The sequence below is a fragment of the Taudactylus pleione genome, unplaced genomic scaffold, assembly GCF_031769625.1.
Source record: "Taudactylus pleione unplaced genomic scaffold, aTauple2 ptg000557l, whole genome shotgun sequence".
Classification (NCBI taxonomy): domain Eukaryota; kingdom Metazoa; phylum Chordata; class Amphibia; order Anura; family Myobatrachidae; genus Taudactylus; species Taudactylus pleione.
In genome coordinates, this window is record NW_028284959.1 from 1,676,358 (window position 1) to 1,692,739 (window position 16,382).

Sequence of the window (16,382 nt, forward strand, 5' to 3'; positions counted from 1 at the left end):
AGTGTGAAAAATTTTAAAAAATAGTGTTAGCCACACTTGTCATCAGTGCAGGGGTGCTGTGCTGCTGTCTGTTAAGGGGCTGCTGCCTCTTTCAGGGGTCCACCCCAGTGTTTAAAAAATAAAAAAGAATGAATTTTTTGTGTGTGGCATGTTAGCAACACCTGTCATCGGCGTAGGTGCGCAGGGGTGCTGTGCTACTGTCTGTCAAAGGGCTGCTGCCCAAAAAATGAATATTTTTTTGTGTGTGCTTGTTAGCCACACCTGTCATTGGCATAGGTGCACAGGGGTGCTGTGCTGCTGTCTGTCAAGGGGCTGCTGGCCCCCCCAAAAAAACATTTTTATTGTGTGCGTGTTAGCCACACCTGTCACTGGCGTAGGTGCGCAGGGGTGCTTTGCTCCTGTCTGTCAAAGGGCTACTGCCCAAAAAATAAATAAACAATTTTTTTATGTGCATGTTAGCCAAACCTGTCATTGGCATAGGTGCGTGTAGGTGCTGTGCGCCTGTCTGTCAAAGGACTGCTGCCCCCCCCATTTTTTTTTGTGTGGCGTGTTAGCCACACCTGTCATCAGCATAGCTGTGCAGGGGTGCTGTGCTCCTGGCTGTCAAAGAGCTGCTGCCCAAAAAAGAAATAAACAATATTTTTTGTGTGCATGTTAGCCACACCTGTCATCAGCATAGCTGTGCAAGGGTGTTGTGCTCCTCTCTGTCAAAGTGCTGCTGCCCAAAAAATAAATAAAATTTTTTTTGAGCGCGTGTTAGCCACACCTGTCATTGGCGTATCTGCGCAGGTGTGCTGTAATCCTGTCTATCAAAGGGCTGCTGCCCAAAAAATAAATAAACCATTTTTTTCATGTGCATGTTAGCCACACCAGTCATCGGAGTAGGTGCGCAGGGGTGCTGTGCCCCTGTTTGTCAAGGGGCTGCTGCTGTGTGGTTGTGTGCGTAGTGATTAAGGAGGACAGTCTCATGACTGGAGAGCAGGATCCACATACCAGCCTTGTAGCTGCCAGCAGCAGTCATGATGATGATGCAAGGCTGTCAACGTAATCTATGAAGGCCAATGTACCAGGGCTTAAGTCAGGCCAAAAAGTCTGGCTAAAAAATCTACTTTTACCCTGTTAAAGGAAAAAAAATGTAAAGCTAATGTAGCTTTAGAGAAACAAAATATCGGCATATTGCCATTCACTATATAAAGTGGATAAGGATAAGGCATTGGCATGTATTTATGATGACTGATGGCTCTAGTGATAATTTAAGCCCCTCTGCTAGTAGGAGAGGTACAAAAGAAATTAAATTGTTAAGACAAGTAAGACACCAGAACCAACAGTGTGCACTGAAAAATCATAAATCCCCGAGGAGAGTCCAAGTGTGTCCACTTTTGCCATGTGTGAGTCTGACCCAGTTTCTATTAATACTGTACTTGAAGAGGATCCTCCTTCCACCATTTGTGGGCCTTCTGATGTAGAAATCGAGGATGGTGCTGTTGAATTGCATGAGGAGGATGAGGAGGATATTTATCTAGTTGGCAATAACAACAAGGATGATGAGGATGTTATTGATGATGATGAGGATGTTGATGGTGAGTATGTTTGTGTAAAAACTGTAAATCAGGCAACAGTTGTTGTGCCCATGGTGGGAAAAATCCCATTGTTGCCATGCCTGGGCAAAGGACCAAAAAATCCACTTCTCATATGTGGAATTATTTTCACCTAAATCCGGACAACCTTTTCCAAGTTATTTGTAACCATTGCCAAGTAACAGTGAGTAGAGGTAAGGACCGTAACCATCTAGGAACTGCCTCCCTGTTACCTCACTTGCAGCACATTTATCAAATTGAAAAGGGTATTTAAAATTCAGAAACTTTGGGGACAACAAAACCTAACAACAATCATTCCAGTGTCACCTAGCTGCTCCCTTCTATCTGGAACCAAGCACCTGCAATCTCCAACACCAACACCTGTATCATCATCAACATCCTCAATCGTGATCAGAAGTAGTCCTGCATTCAATTTCAAAAGCATGACAGACTCCTCTCCTATCCGTGATTCCTCAGAAGGATCCTTGAGTGCTATATCTGTTGCTGCTGCTGCTGGGGGTCGATCTTCATCCCAGAAAGAGACCAAGAAGTATATTACTAGTAGTAAGTTAAAAAAACAATTGACTATTAAACAGTCCTTTGATAGAGGAAGTAAGTATAACAGCTGTCACCCAGTTTCACAGCGGATCACTGATGCCATGATGGCTGTACTAGTATTAGATGGTGAAATAATAGAAAATAAGGATGATAGTGTGAAGGAAGTGCAAAAGGAGGACAATGGGGAAATTAGTGTCCTATCTGATGCTAGTGAGGATGTTGATGATGAGGATGTTTGTGTAAATTAGCCACCAGTAGCAGCAGTTCTTGCTCGTGATAAAAAGAATGCCAGAAAAGCCACATCTTGGGTGTAGAATTATTTAAATTTGAATTCTGACAATAGTTGTGAATGTATCTGTTCCATTTGTAAAGCCAAAGTTAGCAGAGGAAGGGACATTAACCACCTAGGCACCTCCTCCCTGTTACGTTATTTGCAGCAAGACCATGCAATTTGTTTAACAAAATTATAATAGTGTGTAAATTAATAACAAGCAGTCCAGTATCAGCTACCAGCAGTTTGGACAAGCACATCTCCACCAGCAGCACCCTCATCATCAAGTGCCTCCTTAATAACTGAAGGTAGTCCTTCCAAAAATTTTTTTGTAGGGGCCAAACAAACCAAGGAGTTCAGCCACGAAAGTGTCAGTTCTAGTTGCTAAAGTGCTTGGTTTGTTAAACTGTGCATGTCCTTTATAATATCCCACATAAGAGTGGGTGGGAGGGACAATTCCATCTTGCACCTCCTTCCTTTACATTTTGCACAATTTGGGGCATTGCCGACTGACATTATTATAGTTTATTAAACTGCCATCCTGTCTGCCACTACTGTGTGGCAATGTCTCATAGATGTTCTATATATTTTTAAATTGGCGTGTGTTTGTGCCGCTGCTCTGTTGCTTACTTTAGCCAGCTCGCTGCAGCCTTTGGCCTATATTGGTGAAAAGTAGTTAAATCAATACTGTGAGTTGTGAGGTGGTTACAAATGCCTGGAAATGCCTGAAAATGATTGTTATTAAGGTTAATAATACTGTAGGAACAAAAGCAGGCCCAAATTATGTGGTTTAAGCTGATTATATCATTATTTGGAAAAAATACAGATCCAAAACCAAAAACAAAAAAAATATGCAGCAGCTGACCAGGGTCACAGTGCAGGAGCCCGGAGACCAGCTGACCGGATCCAAAGAGGACGTCACTGGAGTCAGGGGCATAATTGAACCTAGGGGGGCCCCATAGCATAATTTTTATAAATCCCATAGGTCGCCAGTTCCCTCTCCAACCAAGGTCCCTCTCCAACCAAGGTCCCTCTCCATTCGTAGACCCCCCCTCCGCACTTCCCTCTCCTTGATTTAACTGATCCATGGTTGCGCTGTGCAGACAGGCACACCTCCACTCTCAGTCGGCTCCATCTCTCCTCCGAACTGACTGATGCTGGGAGGAGGTGGCCACGCCTCCTCCCAGTATCAGTCAATGAGGAGAGCCGGAGGCAGAGCCGACCGGGAGGTTGCAACTACGGAGGGGGAGGATGCAACCACAGAGGGGAAGGTGCTACCATGGAGCAGGTAAGTTGAGGAGAAGGGAGTGAGGAGGGTGCGGGGGAGTGCAGAGGGGGGGGGGCACGGACCGAGGCCTGGCAACATAGGTGCAGGAGGAGGGCCGGGCCCCAGGTTGGTCTGGGACCCATAGCAGTTGCACCCCCTCCACCTATGACAGTTATGCCACTGACCAAAGCACTTATCTGTTATCCTTGTATGCAGGTAAGATTCTTTTTTTTAACTATATTTTTTCCAGTGATGGGCTTGTAGTCTATTTATACCACACAGCTGATCACTGGGGCTGGCTCCAGGCTCTGCTCTGCCTGGTAGAGCAGAGCAGGAGCCAGGGTCTGGGGAAAGGCCCAAATAATGGCATCTGCAGGTGGCGTTATTATCACACGCTACCCCCGTTATTTTTTCACATTTTACTTTTAGTAAATCTGGGCAGAACCCATTTCCCATTACAATTATGGGAAATGCGATCTGCTTACTAAAAATACGATATGTGATAATTAGGATTTGGAGTAGAAAGCCGCTGCATGTGACTATGGTAATGTACTTTGATGTATGTGCACTGCAACTTAGATGCATGCGCAGTTTACTGATAATTGAGGAGATAGGTATCCAGCCTGAAACCAGCACACCCAGAAATGCAACAAAAAGGCACTTTATGTTACTAGGCATATATAACCAGACACATTTACTGCCACCAATAAACAGGGTACAGACAAGATTAAATAATCAAATTGCAGCACCCCAGCCAGAGAGTCTTCACTGCCAAAATTGACACAATTATATTATAGATGGTAACAAATTATCAACAGGGGGGCACACAGATCAATATGTATATATATATATATATATGTATATATATATAAATTAGGGGTGTGCACCGGCCACTTTTCGTGTTTTGTGTTTTGGTTTTGGATCTGGATCTTTCTTCGTGTTTTGGATCTGGATTGGTTTTGCCAAAACCACCCTTCCGTGTTTTGGGTTCTGGGTTTTGTGTTTTGGATCTGTATTTTTTTGAAAAAAAGCATAAAAACAGCTAAAATCACAGAATTTGTAGGTTTTTCTGCTCCTATGCTATTATTAACCTCAATAACCTTAATTTCCACTCATTTCCAGTCTATTCTGAACACCTCACACCTCACAATAGTGTTTTTATGTCCAAAAGGTTGCACCGAGGTAGCTGGATGACTATGCTAAGCGACACGAGTGGGCGGCACAAACACGTGACCCATCTATGCGTGAAACTGCAGTGGCAGACAGGATGGCAGTTTGAAAAACTAGGCCCCAAACTGTACATAATGCAAAGAAAAAAAAGAGGTGCAAGATGGAATTGTCCTTGGGCCCTCCCACCCACTCTTATGTTGTATAAACAGGACATGCACACTTTAACAAACCAATCATTTCAGCGCCAGGGTCTGCCACACAACTGTGGCTGAAATGATTGGTTCGTTTGGGCCCCCACAAAACAAGCTGGCAATTAATCTGTCCCTGCACAAACTGGCTCTACGGAGGCAAGATGTCATCCTCATCCTCCTCATCCACCGATTCCTCACCCTCTTCAGTGTGTACCTCCTCATCCTCACAGAGTATTAATTCATCCCCGCTGGAACCACAGGTCCCTCTGTACGTTCTGGAGGCTGGTCTCCCTGGAAGAGTTGATAATTCATTTTATGAACATCATCTTCTCCACATTTTGTGGAAGCAACCTCCTACGCCTTTCGCTGACAAGGTTCCCGGCTGCACTAAACACTCTTTCGGAGTACACACTGGAGGGGGGGCAACTCAGGTAAAATAGAGCCAGTTTGTACAGGGACCTCCAAATTGCTTCTTTTTCCTGCCAGTACAGGTATGGACTGTCTGACATGCCTACTTGGATGCTGTCACCGATGTAATCCTTTAAAAGACAGACGCACGCTTGTCGCTGCTGCTTTGAAGATGCAAGTGCCGCTACAGCCCACACAATTCACAAAGACAGAAAAAAGAAGAAGAATATTTTTATTGTTTGTGTAGCACACTTTGAGGGTGTCACCACCCTTTAACAGACAGACGCACGCTTGTCGCTGCTGCTTTAAGGATGCAGGTGCGGCTACAGCCCACACATTTCACAAAGACCGAAAAAAAAGAACAATATTTTAATTGTTTGTGTAGCACACTTTGAGGGTGTCACCACCCTTTAACAGACAGACGCACGCTTGTCGCTGCTGCTTTAAGGATGCAGGTGCGGCTACAGCCCACACAATTCACAAAGACAGAAAAAAGAAGAAGAATATTTTTATTGTTTGTGTAGCACACTTTGAGGGTGTCACCACCCTTTAACAGACAGACGCACGCTTGTCGCTGCTGCTTTAAGGATGCAGGTGCGGCTACAGCCCACACATTTCACAAAGACCGAAAAAAAAGAACAATATTTTAATTGTTTGTGTAGCACACTTTGAGGGTGTCACCACCCTTTAACAGACAGACGCACGCTTGTCGCTGCTGCTTTAAGGAAGCAGGTGCGGCTACAGCCCACACAATTCACAAAGACAGAAAAAAGAAGAAGAATATTTTTATTGTTTGTGTAGCACACTTTGAGGGTGTCACCACCCTTTAACAGACAGACGCACGCTTGTCGCTGCTGCTTTAATGATGCAGGTGCGGCTACAGCCCACACATTTCACAAAGACCGAAAAAAAAAGAACAATATTTTTATTGTTTGTGTACCACACTTTGAGGGTGTCACCACCCTTTAACAGACAGACGCACGCTTGTCGCTGCTGCATTGAGGATGCAGGTGGAATCTAGACGGGATTTGGAACCGGGGACACACTACCTCCATCAATTGTCTAAATCCCACTTCACTAATGGCGGATACCGGACGCACGTCTAACACCAACATAGCAGTCAAGGCGTCAGTTATACGTTTTGCTTCAGGATGACTGCTGTCGTACTTCATCCTCATAGCTAGGGACTGTTGGAGGGTCAATTGTTTAGTAAAAGTAGTGATGTTCCTACTTCCTCTCTGGGATGATGAACAACTCCCAGCAGCAGCAATAGCACTAGGAGGAAGTGGTTCTTGATCTTTCCCTATTTTATTTTTATCGGAGAAAGTTTGGTCCTCCATTTATGTTATATTGATATATACGTGCGGCTAAAGCGCACACAAACACAGAAAATATTTTTTTATTTTTGCTGGAGAGTAGTGCACTTTGTGGATTACACCACCCTTTAAGAAATGAGCCAGCCGGCTCTTTACTTATGGGACACAGGGGCATGCTTGGCGCTGCTCCTTTGTTGATGCACGTGCGGCTACTGCGCACACAATTCACAAACACAGAAAATAATTTTTTTTTTGGTTTGGACTGGAGTGTACTTTGGGGGTTACAGCACCCTTTAACGGTCAAGCCAGCCGGCCCTTTACTTATGACACAGGCGCACGCTTGGCACTACTTTGTTGCTGCATGTGCGGCTACTGCGCACACAATTCAAAAACACAGAAAATTATTATTTTTTTGGTTTGGACTGGAGTGTACTTTGGGGGTTACAGCACCCTTTAACGGTCAAGCCAGCCGGCCCTTTACTTATGACACAGGCGCACGCTTGGCACTACTTTGTTGATGCACGTGCGGCTACTGCGCACACAATTCACAAACACAGAAAATATTTTTTTTTTTGGTTTGGACTGGAGTGTACTTTGGGGGTTACAGCACCCATTAACGGTCAAGCCAGCCGGCCCTTTACTTATGACACAGGCGCACACTTGGCACTACTTTGTTGATGCACGTGCGGCTACTGCGCACACAATTCACAAACACAGAAAATAATTTTTTTTTTGGTTTGGACTGGAGTGTACTTTGGGGGTTACAGCACCCATTAACGGTCAAGCCAGCCGGCCCTTTACTTATGACACAGGCGCACGCTTGGCACTACTTTGTTGATGCACGTGCTGCTACTGCGCACATAATTCACAAACACAGAAAATATATTATTTTACTTGGGGGGAGAACCCCTGATGGACAGAGCACCCCCTGGACAACACTACAGCACCCCTTTAGGACTGGGACACTGCACAGGACTTTGGAGTGGACACAGCCCCTATGGAGAACTGACTGCACAACACAGTCCAGCCAGCCCCTATGGACTTTGAAGTAGTGGACACAGCCCCTATTAACAACAGCAGCACAGCACAACACAGCCAGCCCCTATGGACTTTGAAGTAGTGGACAACAGCAGCACAGCGCAGCACAGCACAGCACAGCACAACACTACTCTGCACTACACTACACTACACTACACAGCCCAGCCAGCCCTAACTCCCACCCTCCCTCTTCACTGTCCACAGCCGAGTGAGAAAATGGCGCCGACGCGGGTACCTTATATAGGATCCAAAACCCGCGAGACTCGGAAGGCGGGATGATGACATTTTGCCTCGATTTCAGATCCGAGTCAGGCGGGAAAAGTCGAGCCTGACTCGGATCTGCCTTGGATCGGGGGGGCTCGGGGGGGTTCGGATTTCAGAAATCCGAACCCGCTCACCCCTAATATAAATTCATAAAAATTGATTAAATTATACATATAAACATATCGCATCCACAGTACAAGATAAAAGCCTCACTTTCATCAATAATAGGTAATAAACATTTTCATATAATTATAAATTATAAAACAGTCCATCCAATGAGTGTCCCCACTCCAATGAGATATTTATTAAAGCAATTTATTGGTATCCACTTGTGTGATTTTAATAATAAGTGCCAGTTATTGCAATTTATTAATTACTGGTAGAGTGTCTCTGTTTTGCTGTCATAGATATCACTTGCAGTGGATACCGAAGGTTAATAGTGGGGTGGGGGGGAGGGTTAGGGTTAGGGGTTAGGCATTGGGAGACTGTTAGGGTTAGACACTAGGGGGCACTAGGGGGAGGGTTAGGCACTAAGAGGGGAGGGTTAGGTTTAGATTGCGGGGAGGGGGAGGTAAGGTTCATTCACTAAGAGGAAGGTTAGGGTTAGGCACCAAGCAGGAAGGGTTAGTGTAGAGAGAGGGGGAGGGTTAGCATACCAAACAACAAGTGTCACTATGCTAGCCCTGTTGGGAGGCCGGTGTCAGGATTCTGACAGCCAGGATACCGATTGCCAGCATCCCATACGCAACCCCACTTACACACCTGATTGTCAGTTATATGCATAAAGAGGAGGGCACAGAGAGAATTCCAATCAAATATGCTGCATTATGCTTCAACCCTTATCGATGTTATCCCCTTGAACCAGGGGCATGGGGAGAGTGTAAGCTGCTGGTGATGTTTGGCTTAGTGCTATGCTCAACCCCAGGTCCTCTGGAAATCCCAATGCTGTCACAATACACTGGGGACGAGTGCTAGCCACTGTTTGTATTTGGCTTAGTGCCTCACAGCCTCCAGTGATCTCCTGTCCAGGGCACCAGTAAGTGCAGTATGAGGGCTGCTTATTGCTTTCTTACCCACTTGAAGTGATGTATCCCAGGCACTTGGTACTAATTCAGATGACAGCTCCAGTTTATAGTTAATGCGTCAGCAAGCAGTCACCTTATAGAGTGAAAAATAGGGTGGGCTTCCAAATAAAGTCTTTGCAGCTACCCTAACTTGTTTCTCTGTCCCTGTATGACACTGTGCATGACAGAATATGAAAGATTATACATCTGAACCAGCCTGGCAATAATCTGTATATAGGCAGGAGTCTGTTTAACATCTGGGTGCAGGTAATATTATACTGTACGTTTATTACCTGCAGTTGGTTGTTAAACAGACTCCCACCTACAGACACCTATATACAAGATATTGCCAACTTTCTTGGCCATCTGAAAACCAGAGATGACATTCCTGTGATGCACTATTAATGAAGTGTTTCCAGGTTGCATACAAACATACCACATGATCAGGGCAAGCAGCAGTAAGGCAATCCATCTGTGAGGGTCTTCTGGTTGATTAGTTATTGTTATTAATTGATGTAATATAATATTACATAATAATTATTTCTTGTTTGAACATCAGGTTTATGTCCAGCTCCAGGGGACAGCGATGGGGTCAAATATGGCCCCATCTTATGCAAATTTGTAAATACATTAATATGTAACTAACATTCACTTATCACACAACATTTTGTTTTACAGTATGTAAGGTTTATAGATAACCTTTTCATTATTTGGACAGGGGGATGGAGACTCACTGCTTTTGTAGATTATCTGAAAAATTTAGATTTACTGTAAACTTTAGTATCAAATGCCTATGTTTTTTGGATGTATTGATTAAACGCCTGGATGAGGGTCTGGTGACACCAATATTTAGAAAGCATACAGACAAAAACACCCATGGATAGCTTCCATCCAAAACTTTTAAAGAAAGAACTTCCACACTCCCAAATGCAAAGGGTCTTACAATTAACCTCGGATATTACTTTGAAAGAGATGGGGGATCATTTATTGGAAAGAGGATATGATCCCAATCAATAAGTCCTTCTCAGATTGCTTGGGAAAGAGTACATCACAAGGTCATTTTCAGAAAAAGAAAAAACTGGGAGCACACGTATGACTTTTGTTAACACCTTTTCCTTTCTGTCTGGTTATATTAAATGGGTTTATTATGCGACATTGGAACATAATAACACCAGACCCCACATTGAGGAAAGAATTCAATGAACTACCCTTATTTTGCTATAAAAGAAGCAATAGTTTGAAAGATGTTTTACTGCAAAATGACATCACAATGTAAGATAAGATGCACCCTCTTACCTCTAAACCTGTTGTCTATAAAGGCAGGGGCTGTATAAATTGGCAATTTATTGGGACAGTGTGACTGATCCAGGATCAGGACAGGGTATCAAAATCAAACTGCGAATGTCATGTGAGACACCATATGTCTTTTATATTATCTTATGCCCATGCCAGCAATTGCTCTACACTGGAGCTCCATTAAAAGAGCTGAGAGTGGCATTGATTACGAAACTCCTCTGGTTGCGAGACACTTGATTGAAAAAGACATAACATATGTTACTTTGTGTGTGCCTATAGAACATGTACCCTCACAACGCTATGGTGGTGATAGAATAAGGATACAAACAGAGCTAGCTGTATCCAATGGTTTAGGTTTCACTTGTTACTTGTATAGTTTTTCTAAATATATCATGGCTAATTTAGTCGTGTAATTAATTTGATTGCTGGGTGTAGTAAATGTATAAAAATAACCTTATATGCTGTCAGTATCTATACAACTATGGTACAGCCTGATTCAGATGAGCAATCTTTTAATTTCTGTGATTTCAAACAAAATTACTTTTTACTGTTGGTTTAGAGCTGGACACCTATCTAATTGTGGTAAGGATGAAATCTGTTTAAACTATGCACCTTGTTGCTTAGGAGATGTCAGTGTGTGTATTTATCCTTTATATATATATATTTAATACAAGCAGCCAGCTTTGCACATATACACACACACACACACACACACATAAAGCAACATTACTTGCGCAGGGTTTTATGTAAAAGTTCACAGTATAACCCAATGTAGACACTGGAGACCGACACTGCTGCACTCTAGGAAAAAATGTTTATTGAGATATCAAAAAAAAGTACAAAATGGAAAAGTTACTTATCATTGAGGCCATCACTTCCATATTCCCAATCTTGCTTTGTTCCATAGAAATGATAATCAGCTCATGGCATTACTGGGCAATGGAGAGGGACAGAGACAGAAATAACTGGCAGGATGTATAGTCACCCTCTGATGAAACCGCCATCACCTGTAGCAGAGAAACGTGTAAGGGTCTCCCCTACATGCTACAAGCTGGTCTCTACACAAAAGTTTGTGTCCAATACCGGAGAGCCACACATGGGAGTGTAACCACAAAGAGAGAGCAAGCTCCGTGAGTGCTAGATTTTGAGCTCCGTCCAATTCCAACAGATGGACTGTGACATCCTTCTCAAGCAGCCGGCTGGTGGTAAGCAGTCACACTTACTGACTATCCCATGAGAGCCAGTTCCTAATTCTGTGCTTGGACAGTGTCACTAAACACCATGGTGAAAGTGTTTATCACAGAACCAGTGTTATGGACATGCAAACAGGCTAACTAATTACCTGTTACAGCTTGATTGATGAGAATCAGATGTGTGGTCACTTAGTAACAAACACCATATAAAGAACTTTTTTTGGTGTGTATACTCTAAGCCGTACAAACATCGGCAATACTTATCCGGAGGACTGAAAATATTATTATATATTTCTTTTTTGGCATCCAAGTAACCGATGGTTATATACTACATATCATCACAGGAGACACCTTCTGCAGGGGTGGATCTCCTATATATAGATATGGGTCATTAAGACTATCCAGTGCCGGCTTGTATTTTATTCATGTATGTGTATGTATTATTTATTTTTATTTTTAGTTAAATTCCATTGTCTTCTTCTTTTATTGTATTAATAAATTGTCAACCTTTTATACTAAGCGCTCGTTTGTCTGGTTGAATCTAAAATAAAACACTGTTGGCTTATTAAGGTGTATAATATCAATATTCTTTATCCAGGCTATTTTTGTATCTTGTAAATTAGGTGCATATTGCCGAATCACACGATTAGGAGCTGCTTAAATATATATATATGCACCTGAATTATATATACTAATTGTATATATTATCTGAGGATGTATAGTGACCCATTTATTGTCAGACTTACTGTAAGAGCAATGACAATATGTATATCTTGTTTTTTGAAAAAGATACAGGAAAAATATTTACCTAAATCTTCACCTAACTAAGTAATTTATGGATAGAATTAGAATTTTCCATATATAACATTTAAAACAAATCACTGTCAAATTACTTATATTTAATATTGCAATACAGCTGTGTATCTATGTACATATCTAGCTGCTCAAGGGAGCGTTTCAGAGAGGAGGGGGCCCGTGTGCAGTCTCTGCCTGGGGCCCCCTCCTCTCTCTCTCCGGCGGCAAGCTGTGCACAGAGTCTACAGTGCAGCAGCCATTTTTGACAGCACTGATACTGGCACCGACGTGGGATTCTGGCGGTGGATTGGTAAGTATTAAAAATATGGGTGCCCTGCACCCATTATAGAAATGCCCCTGCAGCTGCTTAAGAAAGACCCAGGACAGAAGTATTTGTTTATGGGCTATTATTATGCCAAACAGTCCAATAATTGTCCTTTCTCAACTGTTGCTCATTGATATTGATATTTTATCTTGGACATTGATCAGATCAGCAAACTACTTGCAGTCAGGGGCGTACTTATAGTGGGTGCGGGGCACTCAGGCCGCCAGGTCCAGGGGGGCCCGCATCACACACCCTGCACCCATAATACTTTCCTCTCCAGAGTCCCACGTCAACTCCGGTGAATGCGCCTGTAAAAACGGCTGAAAAAAGTGCCCAGAGTCTATAAGTGTGGCGCTGGCTGCGCACTGGTCAGAGAGGAGGGGGCCCATGTCGGAGACTGTACACGAGCCCCCTCCTTTCTAGAAATGCCCCTGCTTGCAGTATTTGTAATACTATCTTATAGGGAAGATAAAACATATTTCTTTCTTTATTGTAGAAAAGTAAAATACATTTTGCAATTAATTTGAGGAGATATAAAATCATATAACCCTCCATTTACTTTTTGCTTTAACAAAACATCTTTCCAATACAATCTTTCCCCAAATAGTTTATAAACCTATATTGAAAAGAAATGGCATTTTTATTGTTATATAACTTCCAACTGGGCTTTATTCAGATATACAGTTATTTCTCTACAGTGAGCAAACACACAGGACAATCACTAACCAGCAACACAGGACAATTGCTGAGCAACAACACAGGAGAATCTCTGAGCGGTAACTCAGGGCAATCGCTGAGCGGCAACACAGGACAATCACTGAGCGGCAACTCAGGACAATCACTAACCAGCAACACAGGACAATTGCTGAGCAACAACACAGGAGAATCTCTGAGCGGTAACTCAGGGCAATCGCTGAGCGGCAACACAGGACAATCACTGAGCGGCAACTCAGGACAATCACTAACCAGCAACACAGGACAATTGCTGAGCAACAACACAGGAGAATCTCTGAGCGGTAACTCAGGGCAATCGCTGAGCGGCAACACAGGACAATCACTGAGCGGCAACTCAGGACAATCACTAACCAGCAACACAGGACAATTGCTGAGCAACAACACAGGACAATCGCTGAGCAGTAACACAGGAAAATCTCTGAGCGGCAAAACAGGAGAATCTCTGAGCAGCAACTCAGGGCAATCGCTAACCAGCAACACAGGACAATTGCTGAGCGACAACACAGGACAATCGCTGAGCAGTAACACAGGAGAATCTCTGAGCGGCAAAACAGGAGAATCTCTGAGCGGTAACTCAGGGCAATCGCTGAGCAGCAACACAGGGCAATTGCTGAGCGGCAACACAGGAGAATTGTTCAGTGGTAACACAGGATAATCTCTGAGCGGTAACACAGGATAATCTCTAAGCGGTAACACAGGATAATCTCTGAGCGGTAACACAGGATAATCTCTGAGCAGTAACACAGGAGAATCTCTGAGCAGTAACACAGGATAATCTCTGAGCGGTAACACAGGAGAATCTCTAAGCAGTAACACAGGAAAATCTCTAAGTGGTAACACAGGAGAATCTCTAAGCAGTAACACAGGAGAATCTCTAAGCGGTAACACAGGAGAATCTCTAAGCGGTAACAGAGGAGAATCTCTGAGCGGTAACACAGGAGAATCTCTAAGCGGTAACACAGGAGAATCTCTGAGCGGTAACTCAGGAGAATCTCTGAGCGGTAACACAGGATAATCTCTGAGCGGTAACACAGGATAATCTCTGAGCAGTAACACAGGAAAATCTCTGAGCAGTAACACAGGATAATCTCTGAGCGGTAACACAGGAGAATCTCTAAGCAGTAACACAGGAAAATCTCTAAGTGGTAACACAGGAGAATCTCTAAGCAGTAACACAGGAGAATCTCTAAGCGGTAACACAGGAGAATCTCTAAGCGGTAACAGAGGAGAATCTCTGAGCGGTAACACAGGAGAATCTCTAAGCGGTAACACAGAGAATCTCTGAGTGGTAACACAAGAGAATCTCTGAGCGGTAACACAGGAGAATCTCTGAGCGGTAACTCAGGAGAATCTCTGAGCGGTAACAGAGGAGAATCTCTGAGCGGTAACACAGGAGAAATGCTTAGCGGTAACAGAGGACAATCACTGAGCAGTAACACAGGAGAATCTCTGAGCGGTAACACAGGAGAATCTCTGAGCGGTAACACAGGAGAATCTCTAAGCGGTAACACAGAAGAATCTCTGAGCGGTAACACAGGAGAATCTCTGAGCGGTAACACAGGAGAATCTCTAAGCGGTAACACAGAAGAATCTCTGAGCGGTAACACAGGATAATCTCTGAGCAGTAACACAGGAGAATCTCTAAGCGGTAACACAGGAGAATCTCTGAGGGGTAACACAGGAGAAATGCTTAGCGGTAACAGAGGAGAATCTCTAAGCGGTAACACAGGAGAATCTCTAAGCGGTAACAGAGGAGAATCTCTGAGCGGTAACACAGGAAAATCTCTAAGCGGTAACACAGGAGAATCTCTAAGCGGTAACAGAGGAGAATCTCTGAGCGGTAACACAGGAGAATCTCTAAGCGGTAACACAGAGAATCTCTGAGGTGAAACACAAGAGAATCTCTGAGCGGTAACATAGGAGAATCTCTGAGCGGTAACTCAGGAGAATCTCTGAGCGGTAACAGAGGAGAATCTCTGAGCGGTAACACAGGAGAAATGCTTAGCGGTAACAGAGGACAATCACTGAGCAGTAACACAGGAGAATCTCTGAGCGGTAACACAGGAGAATCTCTAAGCGGTAACACAGGAGAATCTCTAAGCGGTAACACAGAAGAATCTCTGAGCGGTAACACAGGAGAATCTCTGAGCGGTAACACAGGAGAATCTCTAAGCGGTAACACAGAAGAATCTCTGAGCGGTAACACAGGAAAATCTCTGAGCAGTAACACAGGAGAATCTCTAAGCGGTAACACAGGAGAATCTCTGAGGGGTAACACAGGAGAAATGCTTAGCGGTAACAGAGGAGAATATCTGAGGGGTAACACAGGAGAATCTCTGAGCAGTAACGCAGGAGAATCTCTAAGCGGTAACAGAGGAGAATCTCTGAGCGGTAACACAGGAAAATCTCTAAGCGGTAACACAGGAGAATCTCTAAGCGGTAACAGAGGAGAATCTCTGAGCGGTAACACAGGAGAATCTCTAAGCGGTAACACAGAGAATCTCTGAGTGGAAACACAAGAGAATCTCTGAGCGGTAACATAGGAGAATCTCTGAGCGGTAACTCAGGAGAATCTCTGAGCGGTAACAGAGGAGAATCTCTGAGCGGTAACACAGGAGAAATGCTTAGCGGTAACAGAGGACAATCACTGAGCAGTAACACAGGAGAATCTCTGAGCGGTAACACAGGAGAATCTCTAAGCGGTAACACAGGAGAATCTCTAAGCGGTAACACAGAAGAATCTCTGAGCGGTAACACAGGAGAATCTCTGAGCGGTAACACAGGAGAATCTCTAAGCGGTAACACAGAAGAATCTCTGAGCGGTAACACAGGAAAATCTCTGAGCAGTAACACAGGAGAATCTCTAAGCGGTAACACAGGAGAATCTCTGAGGGGTAACACAGGAGAAATGCTT